The following is a 9,387-nucleotide window of genomic DNA, read 5'->3' as shown; positions in this document are numbered from 1 at the left end:
CTGTGATATTACACTCTCCTGGTTTTGCTTCACGCTCTCTGGCTGTTGTTTCTCAGTATCTTTTACAGAAATTTCTTGTTCTGCCTCAGTCTCATGTTGTTTCCCCCCATGGTTCTGTCCTTCTCACACTACACTCTCTCCCTAGGTGATCTTGTTCACTATCATAAGTATATACCTCCCAAGTCTTTGCCTGCATCCACTCTCTCTCCTGAGCTCCAGACATCAGTCAACATCACCACCATCTGTCTCGTCACCCAAGCCAGAATACTGGGCATCATCTTGGACCTTTCCGTAATCAGTTGTCAAATTCTGACTATTCTACCTCTTGAAGATTCTCCAAATTTTTTTTTTTCCTCACTCTGTTGCCTGGGCTGGAATGCAGTGGCTTGATCTTGGCTTACTGCAACCTCTACCTCCCAGGTTCAAGAGATTCTCCTGCCTCAGCCTCCCAAGTAGCTGGGATTATAGGCATGTGCCACCACCCCTGGCTAATTTTTATGTTTTTAGTAGAGTTGGGGTTTCACCATGTTGGCCAGGCTGATCTCGAGCTCCTGACCTCAAGTGATCCACCCGCCTCAGCCTCCCAAAGTGGGATTACAGGCATGAGGCACCACGCCCAGCCAGATTCTCTAAGCTTTGATAGTTAAGAGGCATGGCTTTGGAGATGGATTGGACTCTACACTAACTCACTATTTATCCAGCAGAATGACCAAAGCAGGCTTAGTTACTTAACCCTCTGAGCTCCCTCATCCATAAAACAAGGGTAATGGAAATTGCTCCTTGGATTAAATGAAATGAAGTATGTGACTACCAGGGCACAGCCATTAGTACAAGTAAGCTCTCAATAAAGGGCAGCCATCATCTGCTATCATTGTCATTAATACTCCTCTCTATTCCTCTCCTCACCACCAAGCTTCCTGGCTGGTTGCCCTGCCTCTGGTCTCTCTCTCCTACTCGAAGACATTCCCCGTGCCACAGTGGGTATGAGCTTTCTCAAACATGTAGCTGACTATCTTAGCCCTCTGTCTGAGCCCTGGTTCTGGCTTTCCAATGTCCTCATGCTGAGGGTTGTTCTTGGCTTCAAGACTCTCCTCTCTCTGGCCCCTGCCAACCTCTTTAGCCTCATCTTTGGAGACTCGCAGTCTCTCCTTCTATATTGCAGCCCAAACCAACTTCTGTCTCCCCTCTAACACACCTCCTGCTTTTTCTACACTTCATGACTTTATTTACCCCCTCCTTTGTGGCCTGCACTCTATTCATCTGCTTGAAATTTATGACCCATTTAAGAGATGTCTTCCATGATGCAAGTCGCTTTGTTTCCTCCTCTGGGCCCTTCAGCTCTATGGTAGCACAGATCACAGTGGATATGATGGACAGGGTTTTGGCTGGCTACCCCACTAGACTGTGTCAATTCCCTGTGACCATGCACCCAGTGCAAAGCCAGCCTTATTCAATGTGGAATGAAAAACGAACCTCAGTTATCTTAATCTTTAAAATGGCAGCATTGGCAGCCAGGCCTGGTCAATCCAGAGGAGAGAAAGAGCACTGGAGCCTGGAGGAAGATGAAGTCACAGAAGGCTCCCTGGAGGAGGTCAGGCTTAGAATTATAAGGCCTCTGTATTAGTCTGTTTTCACACTGCTGATACAGACATACTCAAGATTGGGCAATCTTCTGAGCCCTCCAAACTGTTCCAACCTGTGCCTGGTTACCCAGTTCCAAAGTCGCTTCCACAGTTTTGGGTATCTTTTCAGCAATGCCACACTCTATTGGTACCAATTTACTGTATTAGTCCTTTTTCATGATGCTGATAAAGACATACCTGAGACTGGGCAATTTATAAAAGGAAGAGGTTTATTGGACGTACAGTTCCACTTGGCTGGGGAAGTCACACAATCATGGCAGAAGGCAAGGAAGAGCAAGTCTCGTCTTACGTGGATGGTGGCAGGCAAAGAGAGAATGAGGAAGATGCAAAAGTGGAAACCCCTGATAAAATAATCAGATCTCATGAGACTTGTTCACTACCAAGAGAACAGTAGAGGGGAAACCACCTCCATGATTCAATTATCTCCCACTGGGTCCCTCCCACAAAACGTGGGAATTATGGGAGTACAATTCAAGATGAGATTTGGGTGGGAACACAGAGCCAAACCATATCAGCCTCTAAGAACGATCAAGAGTGAGCAAGAGAGATCAAGAGAGTGAGGATTTGGGAGACTGAGTGGCTCTCTGTTCTGTCATGCTTGTTCCTCCAGCTTCAATACACTTGAGGGGTCCCACCAACCAATAGCACAGCCTTTTACATTTACACAGAAAATTTTCACAAACTTTTTCATTTGTGTCATTGGTGCAGAGGCTGGAGTGAGGGTTAGGAAATCTGAGACTTCCTATCCTGCCCTGTGTTTGGATTGCTGTGTGACTTTGGGCAATCCCTTTCACCTCTGAGCCTGTTTCCTCATCTGCCACATGTGGATACCAATGGTTGCTCCACACATGGGAAAGTCCCCGTAGACCATAAAGTTCTGTGTCCCACTAAGCACTATTAATCTTGTTGTTCTAATTATCAGCAAAGCCCATGGTAGCTGCTAACCAGCCACCTGGGGGTCCCCAGAAAATATTATTCAGGGCCCCAGTAAAAGGGAACCTCTGGGGGTCAAGGCCCCAGCAGGCCAGGAAGGGGTAGAGCTTGGGAGTTTAATGGAAATAGGCTCAGCTCCAACCTGGTTCTTCCCACTGAGGCAGCACTGACTTCGGGAGAGGAAGGAGCAGCTGGCATGGCCTGGGTTGGGCAGATGAGCTGGGTTGACCTGCAGAGGTCTCGGGCATGAAGGCTGAAAGTGAAGTGCCCAAAGCCAGCCATAGCCAAGGAGGGGCTAGGCTCTGGGAGGGCAGCGTCTGGGGAGGTGGGCAGTTAGGGACCCTCATCCCGCTAGGAGAGGGGCTCTAAGAGAAGGGATCTGGGCCAAACTCTTTGTGCTCTGATTTAGAGCATTCCTGGCGGGCAGGCTATGCTGCTGGTTTGCCATCTGTGTGACTGTGGCTGGGTCAGAACTCCTACTGGGCCTCCCCCTGCCTATCAGCAGCAATACAGGAGCTGGACTAGGAGCTCTCTATAGAGCCTAGTGTTGTCTGATTCTGCAGCAGCACTGGACAGAAAGCCCTGAGGTTGTTAGGACAGTCATGGTCCAGTCTGCCTGTGGAAAACTGGGAAACCAGGTGCCCAGACCCCACTGACATGTTGATTTTGTAGAAGAGGGGTCAGAACACATCCCAGGCCCCAGGGAACGCCTAGTCTGGTGAGGGAAGCAGATGTGAACATGGATAGCTCCCAGTATTGTCTGGGCTGCCAGACAGGCAAGCTTCAGGGACCCTCCCACAGAGGACACCTGGGAGCCCTGAACAGGGAGCAGGCATCTGGTTTCTGGTGTGGCTCTGCCAATAGCTCTCTGTGTAGCCTTGACCAAGATCAGCTCCCCTATCAGCTTTAAAAAAATGTATTTTTAAGTTATTTTTATTTCTTATAGAAACAGGATCTCGCTATGTTGGCCAGGCTGGTCTTGAACTCTTGACCTCAGGTGATCCATCTGCCTCAGCCTCCCAAAGTGTTGGGATTACAGGCATGAGCCACCGCACCCAGCCCAGGTCTGCTTTATCTTAATAGGGAGTGAATTCATTTTCAACATGGGTTCCATTCAGGAAATAACTCCTTCTATCAAAGGCACATACAATGTCTCTGCCCTCTGAGAGTGACCAGCAGAGGAGTTTCACAGGACATGAGACTTTCAGTGCTGAAACCAGGACAGTTCTGGGCAAATCAATATGGTTGGTCACTGTATGATATGACAAAGAGAAAGGATACAAAGACAGGTCCCAGGGCACCCAGGCTAGAAAGAAACAGACAGAGCAAGCCCCTGTACAGGCACACAGAAGAGGAAGCTATTTCTGGGGTAAGCAGACAGCATTTTGAAGTGCTTCTTGAAGGAAGCAGCTAAAGAGAAAGATATCACAGAAAAGGAATTCTCATGTGAATGGAAATGGAGAGACTGAAACAAAGGGCACTGATTCAGACATAACATTCCGACCCAGATAGAGTGAGATGAGAATGGAGCGGGGCGTAGAAGAGGAATGGAATCCAGAGCATGACAGAAGCCATTGTTCCGGCTATCCCCAAAGAAGTTTTCCCAGCAGTTCCCTAGAGCTCATGAGCTAGGAGTCTTTATTGGTGGCCCCTGACAATCCTCCAGGCTGAGAGGAACACAGCATCAAGGGAACCTTAGAATGAACGACATAGTTTTCACTCTAGAGTTTAGCTTTACTCACTGCCAACCAGTGATTCTGCTGTCTTCACAAGGTCCCAAGATAAAGAACGCCATTCAGGAATCGTGCAGGCATAGCTGGACTGGATGGACTTATGTCAAATGACTACAGTCAAGATCCTGGTGCTTAGAGTGGGCAAAACCTGGTAAGTGTATTCATCAACATTACCATACCTAGAAGATTACTTCACCTGTGCTAGTGGGAACTGGGCTAAAAACCAGACATCCTTAAAGGAGCTACTTGAACTAATAAAAGAGCTACTTGATTTTTTAATTGGCATTTGAACACAAGCAGATGCCTCTCCGATTTTTTTCTCTCCAATAGGTTAAATTTGCCCACCAACACCGCAATCTTATTTTTTAATTTTTATAAGATAAGATCTTGCTCTGCTGCCCAGCTTGGAGTGCAGTGGTGTGATCATGGCTCACTGCAGCCTCAAACTCCTAGGCTTACCTTAACATCTGGGGTAGTTATGATTACAGGTGCATGTCACAATGCCTGACTAACTTTTTTGACTTTTTATAGAAAAGGGGCCTTTCTATGTTGCCTGGCTGGTCTCAAACTCCTGGCCTCAAGCGATCCTCTGGCCTTAGCCTCTAAAAGTGTTGGGATTACAGATGTGAGCCACTGTGCCTGGCTACAATCTTGTTCATGTGATTCATTTATGTTATTATTATTATTTTTAGAAGCAATGAATCTAGGGTTAGAAGGTCACTTAAAGGTTTTTAATCTAGCTGCTATCCAAGTACTACATCTCTGCAGCATTCCAGACAAAGACCTCAGCCTTGCAACCTCTAGTTACATGGACTTCACTAATTATCAAGCCTGTTTTTGCATTATGGAGTTGTTCTTTCTTTTTCTTTTTCTTTTTTTCTTTTGAGACAGGGTCTCACTCTGTTGCCCAGGCTGGAGTGCAGTGGTGCAATCTCAGCTCACCGCAACCTCCGCCTCCGGAGTTCAAATTATTTTCCTGCCTCAGCCTCCTGAATAGCTGGGACTACAGGCATGTGCCACCATGCCTGGCTAATTTTTGTATTTTTGGTAGAGACAGGGTTTTACCATGTTGCCCAGGCTAGTTTTAAACTCCTGACCTCAGTTGATCTGCCAGCCTTGGCCTCCCAAAGTGCTGAGATTACAGGCATGAGCCACCGCGCCCAGCCTTCATTATGGGGTCATTCTAATGGTAAGAAACTTCTTCCATATGTGGGATTGATCTCTGGGCCCCTGAAACTGCTAACAGTGGCCCCAGTTCTTTGTAAGTGTTGCTCCTTCTCTTTGACAGTTCTTAGGTGTTTGTATCCACCTCTCTTCCCCCCAGAACAGGACCAGCTCTTTCTGCCATTGTTGTTAGACATCTCACCACTCTGGGAATCTTAATTGTGCAATACAATTCCTGGCACAAAGAAAGTGTTGGGACTGAGATCCATGGTTGTAAAGGAAAAAGATACATGTTCTAGTGAATGTTTCCTTGATTGCTCTGGTTTCCAGATGTTCCCAGTGTGTGTCTACAGACATCCAGCTCTGACCCACTGTGGAGGCCACAGCCTGTAATGGATCAGAGGACTCCTTGCCTGTCTTCTGCCTGGTCAGCATCCCCTCTCTGCCACAGTCCCTCTTCCCCCAACCCACGTCTTAGTGATTTTCTTTCTTCTTTCCTTTTTTCTTTTCTTTTCCTTTCTTTTTTCTTTTCCTTTCTTTTCTTTTCTTTTCTTTCTCCCTTCCTTTCTCCCTTCCTTCCTTCCTTCTTTCTCCTTTCCTTTCCTTTCTCTCTCTCTTTCTTTCTTTTTTCTTTTTTGATGGAGTTTTGCTCTTGTTGCCCAGGCTGGAGTGCAACGGCACAATCTCTGCTCACTGCAAACTCCGCCTCCCGGGTTCAAGCAATCCTCCCACCTCAGCCTCTGGAGTAGCTGGGATTACAGGCACCTACCGCCTGGCTAATTTTTATATTTTTAGTACAGATGGGATTTTACAATGTTGGCCAGGCTGGTATTGAACTCCTGGCCTCAAAAGATCTGCCTGCCTTGACGTCCCAAAGTTCTGGGATTACAGGTGTGAGCCACCATGTCTGGCTTTGATTTTCTTCTTAATCTATCTGCTTATCCTGGTGGGTAATGCCCTGATCCTGGTGGTTGTGATGGCAGAGGCCAGCCTTCACAAGCCCGTGTACTTCTTCCTGATAAACCTCTCAGCCCTAGACATCCTCTCCACTACAGTCACCGTCCCCAAGATGCTGCCCCTGTTCTTGCTTGGGGACCACTTCCTCAGCTTCCCTGCCTGCTTCCTGCAGATGTACCTGTTCCACAGCTTCTCCTGCTCAGAAGCCTTCATCCTGGTGGTCATGGCCTATGACCGCTATGTAGCTATCTGCCACCCACTGCACTACCCTGTCCTCATGACCTCACAGACCAACGCTGTCTTGGCAACCGGTGCCTGGCTCACTGCCCTCCTCCTGCCCATTCCAGCAGTGGTACGGACCTCCCAGATGGCATTTGACAGTATTGCCCACATCTACCACTGCTTCTGTGATCACCTGGCTGTGGTCCAGGCCTCCTGCTCTGACACCACCCCCAGACCTTCATGGGTTTCTGCATCACCATGGTGGTGTCCTTCCTCCCCCTTCTCCTGGTGCTTCTCTCCTATGCCCACATATTGACCTCGGTGCTTCGCATTAACTCCCAAGAAGGATGCCCCAAAGCCTTCTCAACCTGCAGCTCCCACCTCCTGGTAGTGGGCACCTACTATTCATCCATTGCCATAGCCTATGTGGCCTACAGCGCTGACCTGCCCCTAGACTTCCACGTCATGGACAATGTGGTACATGTCTTCTTCTTCTTCCTCTTCCTCTTCTTCCTCTTCCTCTTCCTCTCCTTCTCATTCTCCTTCTTCTTCTTCTTCTTCTTTCTTCTTTAATACATCCTTCCCTCCCTGTATATGCCATGCCATTCTCACACCTGTTCACTCTCTCATCTGCATGCTGAGGAACAGGGATGTCAAAGCAGCCATCACCAAGATCTCATGTCCCCAGGAGCCAGGGTGTTCTGGGGGCCCTAGATCCCTAGATCCAACTAATTCAGCTCCCAGTATACCAATGACAGCACGTAGCTCAGAAGAACAACTCAATAAATATTTTTAAATGAATTATAGCAATCTAATTTGGTTTCGTTTAGTTGAGCAGACAGCTACAATCTGGTTCTCAAATACTGGATCAGGAAGTTTTCCCAATAGTACTATAGAATAACGGGAGACTTCACTATTTTATTTTGTTTTTCTCTTTCTTTCCTTTTTTTTTTTTTTTGAGACAGAGTCTCACTCTGTCGCCCAGGCTAGAGTGTAGTGGCATGATCTCAGCTCACAGCAAACTCTGCCTCTTGGGTTCAAGTGATTCTCCTGCCTCAGCCTCCCGAGTAGCTGGGATTACAGGCACCCACCACTACACCCAGTTAATTTTTGTATTTTTATTTTTTTATCTTATTATTATTATACTTTAAGTATTAGGGTACATGTGCACAATGTGCAGGTTAGTTACATATGTATACATGTGCCATGCTGGTGTGCTGCACCCATTAACTTGTCATTTAGCATTAGGTATATCTCCTAAAGCTATCCCTCCCCCCTCCCCCCAACCCAATTTTTGTATTTTTAATTGAGGTGGGGTTTCACCACGTTGGCCAGGCTGGTCTTGAACTCCTGACCTCAGGTGGTCTGCCCACCTTAGCCTCCCAAAGTGCTGGGATTACATGCGTGAGCCACCACGCCTGGCCGACTTCACAATTTTCATCCGTCAATAATGTAATGAATAAAACTTTATCATTCAGTCATTCATAAAAATTCTTATTGAGTGCTAGAGACAGGAATGAACCAGACACAAATTGCTTCCCTGGAGGCATCTATAGTTGAGTGTAGGAGTCAGACCCAGAGAGAAAAAAGCATCTGGTGATAGGACAAAGAGAAGCAAAAGGGGTTGAAGGAGCTCAGAAGTTAGCATTTAATTCAATGTTAAAATTTTCTCCTGTAAGTTCTTATATTTTTGGCATTGAGTATCACTTATTTGTTAGCAAGTACTCATTTATCAGCAACACAGGCAGTGGAGGGTTGGGGAGCTTGGAAAGATTGGGTAAGAAAACCACTAGCTGCTCCAACCAGGGAGTGGTAACACTGTCCATGTTCCTGCCCAGTTGGAAGGATTCATCTTTAGTTTGGATGACCATCAAGATGGGATGCTTATGACCAGGTGTGGTGGCTCATGCTTGTAATCTCAGCACTTTTGGAGGCCGAGGTGGGCAGATCACTTGAGGTCAGGAGTTTGAGACTAGCCTGGCCAACATGGTGAAACCCCATCTCTAGTAAAAATACAAAAATTAGCTGGGTGTGATGGCGGGCACCTGTAATCCCAGCTACTCAGGAGGCTGAGACAGGAGAATCGCTTGAACCTGGGAGATGGAGGTTGCAGTGACCTGAGATTGCGCCACTGCACTCCAGCCTGGGCAACATGAGCAAAACTCCATCTCAAAAAAAAAAAAAAAAAAGGGATGCTTCCTGCTAAGGAAGGAGACCACTACTACTCCTGCTGCCCTCCTCCCCTCCACCTTGCGTAGTTCACAAGACAGGAGGAAAGAGAGAAAGCAAAAAGTTGGAAAGAAACAGAAGTAAGATAAATAGCCAGACAACCTTGGCACCACAACCTGGCCCTAGGAGTTAAAAAATTAATAATAATAACATCAACCCCTGACCTAAACTACTTGTGTTATCTTTAAATTCCAGACATTGTATGAAAAAGCATTGCAAAACTGTCTGTTCTGTTAGCTGATGCATGTAGCCCCCAGTCACATTCCCCAAGCTTGCTCGATTTATCACGACCTTTTCACGTGGACCCCTTAGAGTTGTAAGCCTTTAAAAAGGCCAAGAATTTCTTTTTCAAGGAGCTCGGCTCTTAAGACGCAAGTCTGCTGACGCTCCCTGCCGAATAAACCTCTTCCTTCTTTAATCCAGTGTCTAAGGAGTTTTGACTGCGGCTCGTCCTGCTACACTGCTAAAGGAGTTTAAATCTCACTTCTCCTTAGAAATCACACAAG

The 9,387-nt window shown here is 46.9% G+C and overlaps 1 pseudogene; it reads left to right on the top strand.

The window, feature by feature from the left end:
- Nucleotides 1-4,726: 4,726 nt before the first annotated feature.
- LOC100991824 (olfactory receptor 2AT4-like) lies at nt 4,727-7,970 on the top strand (annotated as a pseudogene).
- Nucleotides 7,971-9,387: the final 1,417 nt, after the last annotated feature.

Source organism: Pan paniscus, chromosome 9 (genome assembly GCF_029289425.2).
Source record: "Pan paniscus chromosome 9, NHGRI_mPanPan1-v2.0_pri, whole genome shotgun sequence".
In the NCBI taxonomy this organism is placed as follows: domain Eukaryota; kingdom Metazoa; phylum Chordata; class Mammalia; order Primates; family Hominidae; genus Pan; species Pan paniscus.
The sequence above is the reverse complement of the archived record's forward strand: the minus strand, read 5'-3'. Positions and strand labels throughout refer to the sequence as shown.